This window comes from Patagioenas fasciata, chromosome 15, assembly GCF_037038585.1.
Source record: "Patagioenas fasciata isolate bPatFas1 chromosome 15, bPatFas1.hap1, whole genome shotgun sequence".
NCBI classification, from domain to species: Eukaryota; Metazoa; Chordata; class Aves; order Columbiformes; family Columbidae; genus Patagioenas; species Patagioenas fasciata.
In genome coordinates this window covers 10,592,623-10,613,463 of record NC_092534.1, presented here as the reverse complement: position 1 = coordinate 10,613,463, position 20,841 = coordinate 10,592,623, and the positions used below count along the sequence as shown (strand labels likewise).

The 20,841-nt window shown below is 53.1% G+C and overlaps 1 long non-coding RNA gene across 1 annotated transcript in view; it reads right to left on the bottom strand.

The window, feature by feature from the left end:
• LOC136108479 (uncharacterized) overlaps positions 1–20,841 on the bottom strand; it is a 136,906-nt gene that overhangs the window by 3,225 nt on the left and 112,840 nt on the right. The window contains exon 5 of the long non-coding RNA XR_011741527.1: positions 289–543. This is a non-coding gene — a long non-coding RNA (uncharacterized lncRNA). The remainder of the gene's footprint in view (positions 1–288; positions 544–20,841) is intronic.

Genomic DNA, 20,841 nt, shown 5'->3' with positions numbered 1-20,841 from the left:
CCTACATGGTCTGCAAGAACATTCAACGTGTTTCTTGTACTTAAATTTCTGCAGACTCTTCAGAGTGACCTGCCTTTTACTGAATAGTAGAACATTTTAATAATATTCACAGCATTACCCTGTAATACACAAGCAAGCACCCAGGGAGAGCTATTTCAGCCAGTGCTGTTCCTATCATGATGCACCGGAGGTTCCTCTGGGGTCTCCCAGCCGCCGTGGCACTGAGCAGCTCCGGAGCCCAACAGAAACCTCCTGCACGCGGGAAGGCGCTGGGATTTACACACTTACTGGAGAGAAGCGGCTGCTGCTCAGGAAGGCGGCACAGCTCCCAGGGCGCAGCTCTGAGGTGCCTATTAGGCAGATGCTGGCGCGATGCCGGGCTGTGCAGGGAACCATCCTGCCCTGCAGCACGGGCAGCTCAGCCGAACAGGGGAGCACCAGCCCAGAGAGTTGAGCCTGGTGTGTGGTAGCAACTTGCGCAACCTCTGACTGCACCGTCTTCCTCACATCCTCACAGACACGGCCCTTGGCAAGCAATCATCACTAAAAAAAAAAAAAAAAAAGTATTTTAAAAGCTTTTATTAAAGATGAAAAAAAAAAAAAGAGAAAAATCTGTTAAAGTATTTGAAATGTAAAGTAGGGCTTTCATTTTAACAGCATCCCTGATTCCTTTTGTCTCCTTCTGTATAGAGGTTTCACAAGAATATACACAGTTTGACAGACTTTCAGATGATATTAAAGAAGACAACATCTGATTGTGAGGGAAAAAAAACAGTTTAATTGAGATAGGCTGGAGCTGTTGGACTCTGACCTGCTGCTTTGCAGAACCAGACAGACAAACGCTGATGGAAAAACTTGAGGGCACCAGTGCTGCTGCAATCTGTGCTAGAGGTGCCCATCACGCACCCGCCGTTCCATCACACACCAGCCATCCCATCACACACCAGCCATCCCATCACACACCCGCCATCCCATCACACACCCGCCATCCCATCACACACCAGCCGTCCCATCACACACCCGCCATCCCATCACACACCAGCCGTCCCATCACACACCAGCCGTCCCATCACACACCCGCCATCCCATCACACACCAGCCATCCCATCACACACCCGCCATCCCATCACACACCCGCCATCCCATCACACACCAGCCATCCCATCACACACCAGCCGTCCCATCACACACCCGCCGTCCCATCACACACCCGCTGTCCAACAGTGCTTCTCCCAGGCCTGAGCCGAAGTGCCAAATGGACAGACAATTACCGATCTCTCCACAGCACGAAGTTGTCGTCTGCTAGTGCGGGGTATAGCGCACAGGCATGCGAGGCTGCACAGGGTCATTCTGCTCTGCAGACCCTCGTGTGAGGGCAGCCAGGGCACGGGTGCACACCGGCAGGCAGGGCATAGGAACACAGTGGCATCCCTGCGTGTGCCGTGCTGCTGAGAATTGCCCATTGCCACGTCCAGACCTGGGCACAGCGGTGGTGCTGATGGGCTGTATCCAGAGCACTCTCTGCTCCTCAACCTCCAGTTCCCCACAGGGCAACCTGAACAGCAGATCCAGGAGCACAGAAAACACCCAGCAATGGCAGAGCGGAGCAGCCCCGGGTTTGGCAGTGATGGTGCAGGGAGGACCTGCCCCTGCCAGCGCTGCCGGTCACTGTGCTGGGCCCGGGTAGCCTGTATCAGCAGAGCTCAGGGCGGTGGGAGCCCTGGGGGCCCTGCTGAGTCGGAGCCTCTCCCATCCCGTGCCCCCCTGGCTGGTGCAGCGCCCCCTGCCTGCAGCACCCATGGGTCAGCCCAGCGGGCAGGAGCAGGGTCCCTGCCTGGGAGCGGGGGCTACAGGGACACTGCTCTCCTGGAGTTGGAGAGACAAAAACAAGCACCAAGGAACACTCCTGCTTTTCTAACAAGAAGCAATAGATTAAAAAGCTAGTTAAAAATTCATCCAAGAGAGGCAGACTTTCCCAAGCATATCAGAGTTAATATTTATAAAGGGGATTGTTGCTCAGTCTCAATTATCCTAAAAGCTTGGTACAATTGATGCATTGGAGAAACCACGAGCACAGGCATGTCAAGGGAAAACCATTCCCTGTGACCGCTAACAAAATGCAATCAGATCTGCAACATGTGGAGCCAATTGATTTTCAACAAGTTATACAATGTAAACAAATGATTGATTCTTGGGCTCCTTTTATTTCTGAGCAAGCAGTCAGAAATCTCTCCAGCTACTGTGAGCAGGTAAGGCTGGTGGTAAACAAGGGCTGCAGAGGGTCAGCATGCAGTCCTTTCATCAACCTGCAAACAGCAGGAGCTTTGATTTTTTTTTTTTCCCCCCAGCCCCTTAAGCAGCCACTAAATAATCAACAATTCCTCAAGTAAGCAACCCCTGATCATGTGAAATCTCTTTATGTTGCCAGTGGTCATGTTGGACCAGCTTCTGCCTTCAATGAGAGTCAGGAGTTTTTTATTGCTTTTGCATTTTGCCTCCTCTGATGTTTCCAGCCTTCCTCTGATTTACCCGAGACAGATGAGACAGGAATATCTCCAAGAGCTTTATCACTTTTCTGTCAGTGGCGGCTGCTAAGTCAACAGAGCGGTGGTGTGTGTCTGGACCGGCAGAACAGAGGCTGCTCAAATCGTTCTGCGCTCCCGCTGAAACCAATAAGCTATACTCCACTGCACCGCCTCGGCTCCCGAACCGGCCCTTGGTTGTGCCAAATTAAATCTCAGCCCGTCACAGGCAGACTGCCAAAATCGGTACATCCTTGGGCACCCCGGGGCAGGGGCATGTGGGGGTGGGCACCCGGGGAGCCAGGGCTGCAGCTGCAGCCACCCACCCCCGCCGGTGGGGCCGTGGCCACGGGAGCTGTAGGTCACTGAGTGTCGACCACCGGCACCTCTCACCTCCCAGCCTGGCCACCAGCACCAGTGCATGGGCCTGAGAGCACAGGTTGGGCAGCTGTGTGCATGGATGGGGGCTGGCTCCTGCAAAGGTGATGCGGTCTCTGCACACCCCAGTGGCTGCACACCCTGGTGATCACACACCCCAGTGACCACACACCCTGTGCAGCCAGCCCCACGCCATGATGGAAGACCTGCTCTGGGCATGGGCCTGTCTGCACAGGCGCTGCTGCAAGACTGTGCCCCGCACCTCCACTAGCACCCCAGCATCTCCACCTGCCCTGGCTCTGCACGGCTCCTCGGCTTTGCCTGAGTGCCCCATTTCTGCATGGGTACCAGATCTGTGAGCAGGAGCTGGCCCGTCCTCCCCAGCCAGAGCACACACCTCCAGCAGCCCACTGGCACTGCCTGCTTGTGTACTGCCTTGTGCTTTACTTATCCACATTGGACTTCTCCTCTTTCCCCTACTCACACTCCTGGTCGCCTCCTCAGCATTGCAGTGTCGGGTTCCCGGCAGAGCGTGCTCCCGGTGCAGCTCTCCTGGGCCCGGCTCTCAAGAGCCCTGCGGCACTGCCGAGGTGCTGAGTGAGCACCTGAGGAGGAGAGGGTCCCGTTTCCATGAACTGTGATAATGACTGCAACAGCAGCATTTCTAGAGCTCCCCACCTGCCTGTGTATGCTCTGTCTGCAGGACGAAGGGCAGCGGGGTGTTTCTGTGGCGCAGCGTCCCAGAGGAGGGGAAGCCACCAGCCCATGTCCCCAACCCACACCGGCCTCCTCCTTCCAGGGGCCTTGGGTTGGGCACTTGCAGAACCCCCGGGTCCCCATGGGGTCAGGGCTGTGGGACCCCCAGCAGCCAGTGTCCCCCACCTGCCGCCCCTGCTGGCGGTGGCACAGGCGCTGTGCGGTGGGTTGTGGTGCCCGCGGCGCGTTGTGAGGCTGCCAGGCACCGTGCTCGCTCCTGGTGCCGAAGTCTGGCACGGTTCCCCGCAAGTGGGCACAAATTCATCCCAAAACACAAACACAGGAGGAGGCAGCAAAGTTGTCACTTGCGTGGGCGCTGAGAGATTCCTGCACAGGGAGGGACTTCACCAGGGCCAGGAGTATTTCTGTTTAAAATTAAAACGTTTTTTTTTAAAGCAGATTAAAACTCATTATGAAAGCAACCATGAACATCTGTGATCTCATAGCAAAGACTTTCCTGGCTCTTTTAGAAATTGACGCGTTCCCATTATAATATCAAGCATAATTCTGTCCCTTTATTTCAAGCTTGCAAGATACTTCTATTTCAAATCTTTTTTACAGAGTTCAACTGTGAATCGCAAGCTGTTTTTTCTGCTTATGTATTAATTGTATGTGTGTGTCCAGCGCTAAGCCTTATTGCCATGTAATTTGTACAACATAATTAACCATGTAGAAACCATAATACATTGCGTTTGGAGGAGTTACATCCAGTTAATCTAATTGACTAATAACATGTTTTCATTTAGCAGCACGTACTGTATTTCCAGTGATTGAATTAATGTCATGTTAACGGCTGCTTTTTGCAACAACATTTGGCATAAATTGCATTAAAAATTGATGTTCGTACAAATGTATTTTGAATACAGCTCAGCATGTGGTCTGGGAAAACACTCGTGTTGTTTATTAAATAAGCTCAGTTTGTAAGTGCACTCAGACGAGCAGCACCATGAGCACCTGACCCGTTTGCTGGCAGGACGGGAGTGGGAGCCCCACAGACCCTGGTCCTGCCCGGCACAGCCTCCCTGGCTGCAGACGGACACACAGACTCTTCTGCTCCCTTGGGCTTGTAGCGCACAGGGTTACAGCTTCGCTGCAGGGGCTCCTGGAACAGGTTTTTAAAGGAATCTCTGTTGATGGAGAGACTGGCTGGAAAGCTCTGGGCACCTGCTGGGGAACAGACAGACCTGGAGACACAATTAGCTTGTCCCTTGGTAAACTCCCCACCGCTGTGCCTGTCTCGCCTGCCCTTCTCCCCAGCGCCGCGAGGACAATATGAAAACATGCTCGGCAGCCGCCGTCCCTCCCGCCTCTATTTGCACATGGGCCCGGGGGAGCTGGATCGATGTGCAGCCAGGAGAATAACACTGGCTTTGACCTGCTGTGGGAAACAAACAGAGTGGCACGGAGCCACCGCTCGCCAGCTCCCATCCGCAGAGCTCAGCCGGGCCCGGGCAGCCGGAGCCTCCCTCACACTGTGAGCACCAGGAGCGGCTCTGGCCTGGGCCGGGGTGCAGAGAGCAAGTAAAAGGATCGCTGGAAGGATGAGATCTGCTGCGCTCCAGTGAAACCTCCAGCAGAGGCTGCAGTGTCTCTGCGGGCTGGCTCGTTTGGTTTTCACAGGCATGACCAACTCCTCACTTCAGACTAAGCCAAAAGCAAAAACACGGAGGTGCAGGGGCAGAGGGTGGGTTGGCAGCACCACAGCCCAGCCCAGAGCTCTGCAAGGGAGGGCTGCCCGGGGGCACGTGCCCCTCCACATTGCCCGTCACCCCGTGGGAGGCACAGCCACGCACACCCCACCAATCCAGAGCCCCTGGCCTCAGCTGGACCCCCCGGCACCGGCACTGCCAGCACGTCTTGGACCTGGGGGCACCTTCTATCAGCATTTCAAATGCACTTAAATAAAAAATCAGTTCCTCAGGCTGGAGCAGGAGCTGCGCAAAGCAAGGGCAGAGCTGTTGGGGCTGCCAGGGCCCCGCTGGCGAGCTTGGCCTGATCCTGGGCTCACACCGAGGGACCCGCTTGGCAGCCCCGGCTGTGGGTGCTCCCCACATTCTGCACATGCACACACGTGTGACCACACACACACACACGTGTGAACACACGCACACACGTGTGAATGCACACTCACGTGTGAACACACACACACACACGTACACACACCCTCCCTTTCTTCCTCCCCACAGCGCTTCAGCATTCCTTTTTCTCTGTGGTGAATAAATAACAAACGCTGGGTTTTGATTCTGCACGGCAAAGCTGCAGCTTTGAGGGCTGCCTGTGATCCCTGGCAGCCTGCTCGCTCTGCCTTTGCTGTGCTTCACTACCAGACGGGAAAATAATGGTTCTGAAATCTAAGGTGCAAAGCAGAGTCTGTCAAGGAAAATGGTGAAGCCATACGGACTTCTTCCTTTTGTGTTTAAATTTACACAGGGTGTCTTGGGCTTTCTTATTTACAGGTTGTGTCTTTCCTAATTCCTTTGACAGGTTCTGGACCGGTTTAAAAAAGCCACAGAATTCTAACAGAGAGCCACAGACTGTTTCGAATCCACTGTCCCCTCTGTCTGCACTGACTCCTCCCCAACACACACATTTGAAACAAAACGTGAACTACCATGCTGGCACTAGTGCCCTCCTTGTGCTGCTGTTACCCGTTGGATGGTGTTGAGGTTTCTGCCTTTGTCACCTCCTGAGTGTCTCCTCCTCGGTCACCCCAGCACCGGCTCTGCCCTGCACGCTGCTCCCCACTCCTGCGGTTTGGGCACAGCTGAGCTGCCCGGGAAGCGGAGCAGGTGCTGCTGTCCCCCCGGAGGGGCAGGGGCTGCTCGCAGGGGCAACAGCAGCGCCCGGGCACGGTGTCACTGTGCTGGTGGTATGGAGAGCCCTTTCCTGAACAGGAGCCTCCACCTCCATCCCCAGGCTTGCTGCTCTGGGCAGGGTTACACAACTGGGGAGCCAGGACAAACCTGGCAAGCTCTGGGACAAGCATTTTGGAGCAGGGGTCTGGGATGCCCTGGCCTGGGCTCTGCACCCTCCCTCCACCTCTCCAGCTTCTGCTGCACAAACCCCAGGTTCTGATCTGATTTCGGCTGCGGCAGGACCCTGTCTTGAGGACCTTGCCAAGTTTAGTCCCTCTGACCCAGGCAACACTGGCTCTCCATACTCTGTATTTCTCACTTTTTCGGTAAAGGGAACAGCTGAGCTGTGTTCTGTGTCTTTTTTGGCAATACACTGCTCCATCTTTAAGAGACAAGACAGGAGACACTTCTTGCAAAGCCTCAATCTTTCTGGACTCAGTAGCAAAGACACTGAGATCATGTTTATAAGGGCCACGACTCCACGATTGATTATGATTTTTTATCAATTTTAAATCAACTAAAGAGGAACATCTGCACATACTTGGGAAATAATGATAAATGCTTCCCACACAGGCAGAACAAAACACATTCCCTGGGAAGATGGATCCGAGTTGAAATAGCACAGCAAACACAGCAGGACGTCGGGGTTCACAGCGCAGCGAAGCTCAGAGCTGCTGAATGAGATCCACAGATCTGCACATCACGCTCCCACTCAACAGCCAGAAAATCTCTGGAAGATGTGGCTGCTGGTTACCAGCCCTGCAGGTGGAGAATTTACTTAATTTAAAGCAACAGCTAAAACAAGATTTATTGGAGAAAATTACCTCTAACATCGAAGTGAGTGAACTAAATGCTTAAAGGTCACTTTTTAAAGTAAGTTCAAATAGAATACATATTACAGAACTTGTGAATGGCCTTTTTACTTTAAAAAAGCACCTTTTGTTTCCTTTCAGATTCATGAACAAATTTAGAGCTCCTAAACAGGGGCACGATAGCACTGGACTCGAGCATCTGCAGTGCGGCCGGGCAGCGCATGGGGATCCCAGCAGCTCTGCTGAGGCACTGGTGTCCCCACAGGCAGCACCGGGCTGGTCACCGTGTCCTCTGCTGCTGCCTGCCCCGCTGCCTGCACTTCTGCCCGCACCACTGCCTGCCCTGCTGCCCGCACCACTGCCTGCCCCGCTGCCTGCACTTCTGCCCGCACCACTGCCTGCCCCGCTGCCCGCACCACTGCCTGCCCCGCTGCCTGCACTTCTGCCCGCACCACTGGCTGCCCTGCTGCCTGCCCTGCTGCCTGCCCTGCTGCCCGCACTTCTGCCCGCACCACTGGCTGTCCCGCTGCCTGCACTTCTGCCCGCACCACTGCCTGCCTTGCTGCCTGCCCTGCTGCCTGCCCTGCTGCCCGCACCACTGCCTGCCCCGCTGCCTGCACTTCTGCCCGCACCACTGCCTGCCCTGCTGCCTGCCCTGCTGCCCGCACCTCTGCCTGCCCCGCTGCCTGCACTTCTGCCCGCACCACTGCCTGCCCTGCTGCCTGCCCTGCTGCCTGCCCTGCTGCCTGCACTTCTGCCCGCACCACTGCCTGCCCTGCTGCCTGCCCTGCTGCCTGCCCTGCTGCCCGCACCACTGCCTGCCCCGCTGCCTGCACTTCTGCCCGCACCACTGCCTGTCCCGCTGCCTGCACTTCTGCTTGCACCACTGCCTGCCCTGCTGCCTGCACAGCTGCCTGCCCCGCTGCCTGCACTTCTGCTTGCACCACTGCCTGCCCTGCTGCCTGCCCTGCTGCCTGCCCTGCTGCCCGCACCACTGCCTGCCCCACTGCCTGCACTTCTGCCCGCACCACTGCCTGCCCCGCTGCCCGCACCACTGCCTGCCCTGCTGCCTGCACTTCTGCCCGCACCACTGCCTGTCCCGCTGCCTGCACTTCTGCTTGCACCACTGCCTGCCCTGCTGCCCGCACCACTGCCTGCCCTGCTGCCTGCACTTCTGCTTGCACCACTGCCTGCCCTGCTGCCTGCCCCGCTCTGATCAGGGTGAGCTGGTGGTTGGGCTTAAAATGACTTAAAAATTGAATTTCTCTTCTCTCTCTCAACTGTGTATTTTAGTTCACTGAAATGCAGGTGCAGGGCTGCTGAGCTGCTGCTCCCGGTGAGGGGGAACGGCCCCCCCGGCTCCCCAGCACAGGCAGGGGGACACAGGGAGCTCAGTGGGATTTCTTGGGTTTACATCCAACAGAAACCTTTCCCCCTGTTTCTCCTTGGTGTATTCAAAATCCTGATTTTTTTTTATTCTATACCCCGCCATGCATTCTGTTCCTGCTGGGAAGGAGGAGTTCGGTTTAAGATACCTGTAAAAGCAAAGGAAAAGAGGACGGGAAAATTGTTGGTTGTAGCAGCACCTGTCCATGAGCCTGGAAAATAGGAAAACAATGCACAGATATGTGTGCTGATGACAGCCTGATATCTTGTCTTCTCGCAGGCATTTTCCATGCCTTTAAAAACCATATCTTCACCACCTGTGTAAGCACCCTTTCTGTGTTGCAGCAAAACCCAAGGGGCTGTAAAACACTCCACAAGTGGCCTGTGAACTGGGAGCATTTCACCGCTCTGTGGGGGGAGAAAGTTTCCCTCCCTTAGTTTGCCATCTTCTTTGCAGCTTATACAGGCTTAATTTTCCATCTCTCATCCAGTTGTTGCTCATTAGCTCCATGGGCGAACATCCCTGCGCAGGAGCTTTGTGACTACAGCCAATGTCACCAGCTCTAGCCCCGCGGCACCCACAGCCCTTGTGGGTGTGACCAAGAGCCGCAGCGCACGTGCTGCTCGGCACAACCTGCCCGTGCGCCTGCAGCCCCGCTGGACACAGCGAGGGAAGGAGCCATGTCCTACGGGTTGTGTTCAAATCAGCAGAGACGTGGTGAGAAAGGCGATGCCAAACCGCGGGGCAAACAGCGCAGCAGAGAACAGCGTCAGCCTCCATCGGCAGAACTGTGGGAAAGCAAACCCTGGGGAATCGGGGTGAGCGAGGAGCCGGGGTGTGGGCTGCTGTGCCAGCCATGGGTGTTGCTGCCCAGCAGGCCTTGGCACACTGCAAACAGAGCTGGGACGTGCCTCGTTTGTCCCCAGTGTGTCACTGCAGCCAGCATCGCACCTCACATCTCTGGGAAACAAAAAGCATATCCAGAAAAATACTTAAATCACAGAACCATATAGCAATTAAAAGTCATGCTCGTAACAAAGTCATTAGTGCAGATTCTTACACTCTTTACATAGGAGCAGCATGCAATAATCATTTCCAATTAAATTATACTTCTCCAAGGTGCATTAACCACTTTTATCCATCCGATTAATTGGACCCATCTCTGCTGCATGGAGCAGAGTTACATCACTCCAGAGGGAAAGCAGACAGTTAATAAAAAACGTTGCTGTGGTACTAATGCAGGAACGCTTTGCTATCAAACATGTATGCTCACATGCACACTTGCTGCAAATATCTGCTCAAACACAGATGCGTCTTTACCTGCACACGAGCAGCCAAGTACACTTAACAGGCACACACACACCTGCTCTTGGAAAGAATTAATTGCTGTGGTTTGCACATTTTTCAGCATCAGCATCTGGAGGAGACATGCCCTCCAAGTTCAGTTCTACCATCCCATTTTCCTGGCTTCCTGGGACTTTGCTCCCAGCAGCTCTGCGGGGGATGAGAACGTGCAGTGCTGGGGCTGCACCAGTGACCCCCCCATCCCACCGTCCCCAGGCAGCCACAGCCCTGTGCGGCTAGACCAGCACCTTCCTACTCTGCCATCACTGCTGTGTGACGGGGACACTCGCTGCTGTTCGGACTCTAGACACGCGCTCTGGTCGTGCTGCTCCCGTCCCCAGGACATGGTCAGGGCAGCTCTGCTGAAGGGAAAGGACACTGCACAGGGCAACTGAGCTGCTGCCATCACCTGGGGTGACAGTTCATTGACTTGAGAGGGATGAATGTTTCCATGCAAACTCTCCAGGCGCTTAATTCTTCAGATGCCTCTTGGCAATGAAGGGAGGTTTCTCCCATGCAGCAAAGGAGCCATCAGAGCAGAAGAGCAGCAGAGGGGCAGCTCATAGTTAAAACGTGGTGAATGAGCCATCCAGATGTGTGCACACTGGCCAGAGTGCGTTTGCAGGCAGCACACAGACATGAGGGCACCTGCACATGGGATGGAGCCCCAAGGTGCATTCCCACCAAGAGGTAAGGAGACAACTTCGGAAAGGTTTACTGCTGTCTCTGAGGCTTTGTGATAGGGTCAGCATGGCTCAGTGAGCCCTGCTGCTTTGTCACCATTGCACTGTCTCTGTGGGAGCAACCACCCAGACCCCTCCTGGGGACTAAAGTAATTCTGTGCGACCGTGCAGAAACGAGAGCTGCTGAGGGCACTCAGACAAAAAATGCCCACCTGGGCTCCAGGGACTGCGCAAGGTAACGGTAAGAATGGGTGAGCACTGGAAGCTCAGCAGGTCCCCACACTAGAAACACCTTGAAATGAGCAGGAATGGGAGAGAGACGGCCCACGCCTGAGAGGGAGCATCCTGCCTGATGAACCCTGCTCTGCACCGAGGAGAGGTGTTGGCATGGCAGAGGCTCAGCTGCGGTTGTATTTCTACATGCTCATGCCCTTGTTGTGGTGAAGGGAGCACTCTCATTCGTTCTCTCCACAGGTACAGATGATATAGCCTCAGGAGCATGCAGTTATCAAAATGCTATAAATTGCTACCTTTTAAATAGTGTGGTAATTTGCTAGTCCATTACAGAAGGAGTTGTAGGATACAAGGAGCACAATATGAAAAATTATGCCTCCTGCGTCACTGCTGACCTGTGCAGCCAAGGTGCCCTCGGAACTGCTCTGTCATGTCAGCCTGCCCTGAGCAATTAGCCATCCGTCAGAGCTCGTCACCATGTCAGGGTGCCACAGAGGACACCACACGCTCCTGACAGCTCCTTGGTGGACACGTCTGCTACAGAGGAGCCGTTCCCCACCTCGCTGGTGGAACCCACGATCCCAGCGGGGAACGCCTCTGTGGCTCCCTGCAGCTCCTGCCGTAACCAGGGTGTTTTTGTAGACATCACTGTGACCTAAGTCAGTTAATTTTAGATCAGCAGTTTCATTCTAAGAATTCCCCAACTTGGAAACACTCCTTTTTTGTGACCAGTAGTGGTTTTAGTGACAGCGCTGCTGCCAAGCACCGTCTATGCAGAAGCCTGCAGGACGGCAGCACTGATGTTCCCAACGGGACAGCTGGCGTCTTGCTGACAAACCTTCAGGTGTTCTTGTGACAGTCACCCAGTGCAGCCCTATCACAGCCTCATTATCTCTGTGATTCCAAAAATCCTACTTTTTCAGTGTTGAAGAAAAATATAGTCTTTCTATATAGTCTATAACTTTTGTCCAAGTGAAATACAGCCTATGATATAGATCATCTTTAGTCTCTTTTTCTAAAAGGATTCTTGGGACTTCTGCAGGTCTTGAAGACACAGATATAAACCCTTCCCCCTGCTGCCCACTAATGAGAAGATACACGTCAGAGGTCCCTTTCCCAAGGTCAGAGGCGCATTCCCTTATAGAGGGAGCTTCTTCAGGGCAGGAAAGGTGCGTGGAGCCTTTGCTGTACCGCCTCTGGCATCACACCGTGGTCCTGTGGGTGGGGATGAGCAGGGGGGACCCGGCTGCCCAGGGGGACCCAGCTGCCAGGACCTCTGCAGGTGTCCCTCCCGCAGAGCACAGCATCCCTGGCATGGCCACAGCCCTGGGACGGGTCTGGTCACCAGAAGCACCTCACTGCAACAGTCCTTACACAGCAACGTGTGTGGAACAGAAAAAACCCCTCCTGTGTCCCAGGACAGTCCATTTCCTCTGATGCACTTGCTGCCGGTACCTCTGGGCTCTGCCCCTGTCCCCTCCCCGGAGACTCGTGTGTCACATCCCTGCTGGCCGACTCGGCCCAAAAGCCGGGAACAACCCCTGCACTTGGGTGTCCTGAGCGGTCCCCACTGGCCCTCATGCCTTCCAGGACCAGCCTGGCCGATGCCGTTGGAGCCTCCAGCCAGTTCCTCCTGCCGGGAGGTGCAGCAGCCAGGCTGATAACAGCAGCCTGGGGAGGGAGGGAGCTGCAGGTCTATTCAGCTCACACCAGGAGAATTATGTCTGTTACACTGGTTTTGTGCAAGGCAAAGGGATATTTCTCCTAACCCATGTTTAATTTCTGCACATAAACCCCTCTGAACCTAAACCTCCCATTTATTTTACGTGTTTAGATATTTCCTCATGAGTTGCAGGTGAAATCCATGTCCTGGCACACACATAAAAGCAAATGCAGAAGGAATGTGTCCTGGCAGTATATGCATTATGCCTGGAGATAAATCTGTTCTTGCTGAGGAGGAAACCCTCAAGGCTTGCACACACACCAGCTATTAATTTATCTCAAAATATATACGTTCCAGGACAAAAATAAACATGTAAATACAGGAGGTGTTACTCCGAGGTGCTCTGTTCAGGAGGCAAGGTGACAATTGGCAGCTCACAAGAAACTTGCACACAACTTACTTGCAAACAGCTTATTAAAAACACACCAACCATCCAAGTCCTGGGGAACAGAAGCGCCCTGGAAACACGCACAGCAACTCCGACAGCATCACACACTGAAAATACACACGCTGCCGCCACGCAGGTCTAGAAAAACACAGCAAAACAGAAAAGGCAGGAAGGGGTGGCAGCAGCACGGGTTCAGAGGGTGCATGTGGGGGCGGCACAGCCCAGCAGTGGGACCCCAGCCCCTCGCTCACCACAGCCGGGACCCAGCAAATCCACTCGCTGTCCCAGGGACCGATCCAGCGTTGGGGCCACCAGGTCCCTGCGGGTGGGACAGCTGGGGCAGGGCACGAGCTCCCCGTCTGCCAGCTCCACATCCACATTTTCACAGGAAACACTATCAGGGAGCTCTGCGGGATCGCGAATATGAATTGCTTTGACCTCACTTAGTCTGATATGGGGGAGTATTAAATCTCTATTTTTCAAGCATTAAGCCTGTGTAATAGAAGGATGCTGCGAGCAATTTGCAGTAAGATGAAGGGATATTACTGTCCTGGGAGACAGACAATCCAACCACATCCACAAATTGATAACAGAGATAGTGGCTTAGGTTCACGCTAGCTATTAATTAAGGGCATGTTTTATGTGGAAGACAATACCAGCTTACACAGGCAGGTACTTGCTGGCCTCCCCTTCCCTGCGGTGAGCAGTGTTCCCGGAGCTGGAGTGCAGCCAGATGGGTTAACTTACCTTGCTGAACCTCACTTCACACACTTACATCTGAATCTCTGACAGGCAAAATTAATTTCTCAAGCTTTTAGCACGGCAGCTTCCGAGCTGCCGCTGTGCCGTGCAGGAGCGGCTGCGGGCGCCGCCGAGCAGCGTGCCAGCCCGCCTTGCAGGGACCAAGACCTGGCCAGAGCAGAGCTCGCAGCTGTGCTGAGCGTGCCTGCGTCTCGGGCTGCTAATGAGCAGCTACCTGCGTCCCGAGCTCTGCCTTTGCCCTCAGAACTTGCTGCCTCATTATCTGGCTGATCCCCAGCTCTCAGGCAAAGAAATCCACAACCCAGGTTTCGTTCCTTCTCGCATCTCCTGCTCTCATCTCGGCTGCAAGCAGCATCCCACTCAGCCAAAGGATGCGATCCTGCTCCCACCCGATGCCCTCAGCGGGCTTCACTCCCCATCCCTGCCCCAGCACTCCCAGCATTTCACATCACATTAATTGACTCGGGCTGATTACAGGGCCACTAACCTGTGTCCTAATTGCCAACAGAATATTACCCTTTTGTAACCTTTTGCACCTCGCCCTAGAATTCAGCAGCAAGCCTGCAGCAAGCCCTGAAAGGTGACCCCTGCAAAGAGCCACTGCTGCTCCTGCTTCACCCGAGAAAACCTCTGCCAGGCGTCACCGGTCCTCTGAGCAGGGTCAGCCCGTGTCGGGGAGCCCACAGCCCCCGCAGTGTGTTGTGAGGTGGAACTCACAGATGACAGGAACCAGGAGCTGGGATGTACGAGGGCTCCTGGGAGCAGGGACACCGACTGGTACCCATGGGGTCTGCCCGCCCAAGGGAGCTGAGGAGCAGGGGGAGCACACTGAGCACAGCAATATCAGTGTCAGGGGCTCTTCTGGGGGGTCTTTGCTCCTGGGTGTTGCCCAAAAGGTTGTATAGAGCCAAATCATGCAGGTCAGCATTGGAAGTACATGTATCAAGCTGGAAGAGATGGCATAGAAGTACTGCATGACAAATAAATTAAAACATCCCATTTTACAGACAGGCACCTATGGAGAAGAACTGAGACAGATGAATCAATGGGATGGGCTAAGGAGACATAAGAGATGTTTTTTTCCAGATGGGATTAGAGAACAGCTGGAGAAGCGATGAGGTGGCAGTGACAGGAGATTGCTCCAGACATCAAGCACCCACCCACCCCAAAGCCCCCATGCTGGGGCCCCCATGAAGATCACACAGACAGAAAATTATGTTCAAAGGTGTGGGGAACCTCTGCCGGAAAGCAGGAGCCCTTACAAACCAGGACAATGCCCTCTAGGCTCTTCTGATAAAGTGTCCCCTAGCCACTGGCTTCTCTGTCATCAGCAAAGGCATCTCACGTCTAAGCAAAGCTCCTGGACACCAAAACCCGCAGGGCTGTGCAGCGGTCGCCTTGCTGCGTGCAGAGCTGAAGGAAAGAGGGTGGCCAGGGGCAATGTCCACGCTGCGGACCTGAAACCTGGAGAAGCCACTCCAGCTGTTGATTTCCCCATATTTCAAAGATGACAGTTGGTGTGATGTGGGTACCGAGAGCCAGAGACTTCAGTCGGCCTTAGGACATGTCCGTGAGCAGGACAGGATCTGTCAGGCACCCAAGCCCATCCATCCCTCACCGAGCAGAAGCAATGACAGCAAGGCAAGGATCTGTGAGGGGGCTGCGGAAGAATAGCATTTTGGTTGATGGAGAAAAATGGAAAAATATACAAAACAAAGGGAAAGAAAGGCCAAGCTGGAAATCAGGCCCCAGAGAATCAAAGGAGCATCCTTTGGTGTCAGACTACGCATCTGTGGCCTGCAGGACACATCTGGTGCAGCATTGCCATTAAAAGCTGAATGTACGTGTGCTTATGGATCCCACACTCGTCCTGGGATGGGAGCAATCATCAGCCCAGCCAGTCTGGGAGCCTCTGTGCTCTTGCACGTTCTCTGTCCGCATCCCCATCACCGCCCGGTTCTGAAGCCGGTGTCTGTGCCCACCTGGGCGCGTTGCAGATCACGGCATCGCGGGCTGCAGCGGAGCTGTGTGTCTGATCTTGGGTGAGGAATTTCTCTCTATACCAAACTGTCTATTCAAGTCATAAAAATGGGCTTTTTTTCCTTCTGTAAGTGCAACACTTTTCATATTTTTACTTCCAGCTGTCTAGATAGTATTTCACTTTTTTCATTTCTAGCGCTCACGCTCAGTTATTTAATGTGAATTTCTAGGGCATGGTGCCCTTAGCAGACATCAGAGCAATATAACACAAGAAATCAGATATATACTGTTCCAGGAGAAGGCAGGAACAAAAAGACAAACTAGGCTCTTAATACATATGGTGCTTTTGATTCATGGAATATAGAAAATTGTATTTGATTATATCTGTAATGGATCCTCGTAACTTTAGATTAGGGTTATGCTGATGGCCCAACTAATGGACAGTTTACTGCAGGAATAGATTTGATCCTATCATATTTTTTTCCTGGTATCAATTACTTTGAATGTTTAAATGTCTCATTTCTCTGGATGTTTATTGCTCAATTTTCCTTTCTAAAAAAAACCCCTACACACACACAATGCCCCTGGTGTTCCTCTGTGAAGCTGCAAGGAGCCGGTTCGTGCTCCTGGGAGCCCAGAGCTCCTGTCACTACCAGCTGCTCCGGTCAGAAGATCCAAGTCTGGAGCTTTCAGCCCCTGAAGTCATCGCAGCACGTGAGCCACGAGGTAGGAGTCACAGCTCTATAGCAGACATGTGACTGCTATTGGGAAAAAAAAAATGAAATTAAGAGGCTTATTAAATTAACCTGTCTAAAAAGGCAAAGAAACGTGTGGGATTGCTGCTTGTGAGATTATCAGCAAATCTGATGATAAAAGAGACTGGAAGCAAAGACGGTTTGGTAGACAGCATCTCATTTTCGGTCAACTTATATTAGTAAAGCCCTGAAGAATAGAATCATTAAATTATTACTCTCTGAAGCAGTGCAGAAGGACCTTGAAGGAAATGCCTGTATGTGAGTAAAGAGTTCAGGAGCCTGTGGAGGCACCAGAGATGTTACCTATCGATCTGAGGGCCACAGGGCAAAGAGGCAGGTGGATTTTTTTGTTTTTAGTTTCCCTGGCTGTAACCATGCCTGAAATTCTCTCTAGGAAACAAACAAAAACCACCACCACAACATACCACGCCACCTTTGTCACACTTCAAATACCAGTCAAGCTGCTCGGTGCCGGTGATTTCAGAGTAATCCTTGCTATTTACTTTACAAAACTATGCTCTGCCTCACTGCAACTGATACCTGCCAGTCCAAGGGTGTCCTGTCATCAGACACCTGGAGAGCAACGATCCCCAATTAGGAACAGACTCCGGGATTTGGGGGCATTTGTCAGGGCCGCTGGCTGACCCGTGTCAGAGGGTAGCATTTCAAATGGTGACTGTCAATGAGATTTGCTTTTACCTTCAGCTGACCTCTTCCATTTGTCCAGCATGCCCAGGGGACACTGGGGCTCTTCAGTCCCAACGCCTTCCATTGTCACAGCCCTATTTCTTGGAGAAGAGCAGAGCCTGAGGGGGATGCAGGATGGCTGCTGGTTCTGCCAAGTGGGACACAGCCACACGTTGGCCACAGCAAGAGGCATTTTCCAGGGTGAGATGGGACCATTGTGTCCTGCTCCTGCATCTTCCCAGAGCTTCAGCTGAGGCCGGGTCTGTGTTGCAGCCCCTGCAGAAGGAGTTGGACGGACACAGAGAGGAGAGGGGACACCGGTGTGGGGGACAGGGCAGCCCCTTGCACGGGTGGCAGCTCCTGGGACGCAATCGCGGAGCCGTCTCACCCCCTGCTCAGGCACGCTCCTTCGCACACGGGCTGCGTGTTATTGCTACTCCAACAAGAGAGCGGGATCCACTTATTTTTTTCATTAAAATGCAAATTAATTTAATAAAAAGTGGAATTGTAAATTAATGAAGCACTTAAAAATTCTACATAATACAAGGCTAATACTTACTCTGTAGAATCTCCTCCAGTTAGTATCAGCACTAACTCTCCTGGCAGTCAGTCCCTGTGGCTGGTGCCGGGCTCAGAGCTCAGCGAACGGGCACGTCACCTCTGTACCGCGTTACCATCACTGGGGAGCCGGGAACCTGCTTGTCCTGCAAACCTCTGCCTGCCCCTCGCCCCTGGTGCACTTGGGACCAGGGACATTTCCTTTCCCCTTAAAACAGTAACAGATCCCTGTCATTTACTGCGAGCCGACAGTTCACATACAGACTGCAGGGCTGCTGCTCCAAACCACACTCCAGCGCAGAGGTGTCACAGAGACGTGGCACCAGCACTTGTTCAGCATGAGTCGGCACGGATCCTCCCTCTCACCTCTCGACGGGACCATGTCTGTCCCACATGCACACACCTCAGCCCCCCGCGTGTAGCCCCTTCTCAATGGGCAGCCCCACGGCCATGCACGCAGCCCCATGTCACCCACAGGCCTTGGCACACAGTGTCCCGCCAGACCCACAGGACCTCCTGCCACCTGGGGACCCGCCAAGCCCACGGGACCTCCTGCCACTCACGATGCGTCCTGCCAGACCCACGGGACCTGCCAGGCAGCACACAGGTTCTGTGTGGGTGTTAATCACCCGCCACACTCATTTATTGCCATGTATACACCACTGCCTGGAACGTTATCCCTTAAATAAAGCTCACCCACCCTATTATTGTAATGTCAACTCTGAACCTCTCAGATAAGCCCTGCAGACAATTTATAATTACACAGAAGTAGCTCTTGTACCTTGTACCAAGGGGCCATCGGGAGCGGATTTAGGTCTTTCACTGAGCCAGCATTTGACAGGTCTTTTTGCTGTTATTTCATCTTGACAGCTCCTTGCCACCCAGCTCCTCCTGTGACTCTACACTCGGGCTTTGTTGTGTGATCTCAGGTGAAGAGAGCACGTAATGGGCAATAATTGTGGGCGATTACTGTTTACTTGTTAACTTCGCTTGGCAGAGCAGCTGTGATGGATGCAGGGACTGAAATATTCCCTTTATCCCCTGTAGCACTGAGAGTGAACTGGTGCTTAATTCAAAGGCTGAAATCTATAAAAAAGGCGACGAAACCCATCATTAAATTTCTCTTAGTGGCTACGTGCATAATTCATCCAAACACCATCAAATATAGATGCCCTTGTGTCAGGATGAGCAGTACAGGCACAGCAAATCCATCCCGCTCCAGGAGACACACTGCAGAGCAGCCGCTCACCACATTAATGAGATCCAGACCACAGAGGTGCCAGGAGGCTCCTGAGCAGGACACGACAACCGGATCGAGCTGCGTGCGAGCGGCCCCAGCCCTGTGCCCCCATAACCCATGATAAGCTGCCGCCAGCGCCACTGGTGCTGGGCCTGAGGGTGGCTGGAGGAAACAAAAAAAAAGAGGAAAACAATAGTTTTTAAAGCCAAATCAATATTTACAAATATGAGCAAAGCCAGCTGCAGCAATGGCGAGTCAGTGGCTGCTTACTGAGCCACCCCAGGGCTGGAATCACATCCCCTGTGCCAGCTGCTCCCGGGACATGGACATGGCCCCACGACACGGCCCTGGCCCTGAGACATGGACACAGCCCATGGGCAGGTGGGGAGCAGCGCCATCCTCCCCCGCTCTGCTCCCGCTGCACACGTACACCATTCACTGGGCAGTTCCCCTACAGTTTAAAAACACCTGGAGAGATGATGATATCTAAATTCTTTATTGCTCCCTGCTAGTGCCTGAACTTTGATTAGGAGTTGAATGACCCCAATTTCACAAGCTGCAGTCATGTACTGGTAAACAATCCTTGTTCCTCACAAGCAGCGGTTTAGCAAAGGCTTGCAACAAGTTTTCTAGAAAGATTTTTTCCAATTATTTGAAAAACACCAAGTTATTTAATAAATCACAGCAAGTTGTTTTGCAAAAGTATCCTTTGAACCATTAGATATTATTGTGAATGCCAATTTTTCTTCCCACCTTATGGCAGGATAAAGATACCCCACTCAATTTTCATCAAAAGCACATGAAAGCAATCAAGGCTCCTGTAGTTTCTATGGAAATAAGGGATGCAAATTGGGATTGCGTGGTGCCTTTTTTCTTGAATTTATCCATAAAAATGCAAATACTCTTCAACAGATACTGAAATATTTTCCTTGTTTTAAGGGAGGCAAAATATATACATGAGGCTCTTTTGTCCACTGGCTCTCCTGGCAGAGGGATGTGACAGCCCATGGAGCATGAGCCCATGGAGCTGACCAAGCCCTGTCAGAGCAGAACCGCGGCACAGCTGGCGCTGGCAGGACCGTGCCCAGCACCCAAGGGCTGCAGCTGGTGCCGTGCAGGTGCTGCAGCCACCGGTGTCAGCAACCAGGTTCTCCTGCCCTTCCCCACAACGCGACCTACCTCACCACAGGTATGTGCAGATCTCAGCCCACCATGCAGGGACACACCAGCCACCCTGGAGCTGCATGAGAAGAGCAACGTCACCTCTTAGGTGTGGAAAACAGAGAAGTGAAAGGAGCAGCACAAACAAATCACATTCGTGACGCATCTGCTTTACTTTCCTGGCAGCCGTTTCAGAGAAGAGTATCCAGTGGAGGATAACCCGCTACTCTGCTCGGTCTCATCTTGTCCTGCAGCAGTGACTGATCAAAACCCTGCAGCAGGAGGTTTAATTAACTCCCTTTCAAACTGAAGAATAGAGAATAGTTAATGCTAGCAAAGGTCTTTAGGTTATTCCCTAAGTGCTCTCCTGCTCTCTCCTCTTTTTCTGCAAGCTGTACTATGTGCTTCACACAGCACTTACCAATAAATAATCAAACAGCTCTAGGAGAGGCTGATCCGCAGCTGTGCCCCTGCCCTGCAGCTGCACTGCCACACAGAGCCCTGGCAGGAACCCGGAGCTTGTCCTGCCGCACACTCCGCTTGTGCACTGAGGGAAATGAAAAGGTCGAGGAATGGTATTTTGGATCACTATTTTTGCCAGAATTAATGATAAATC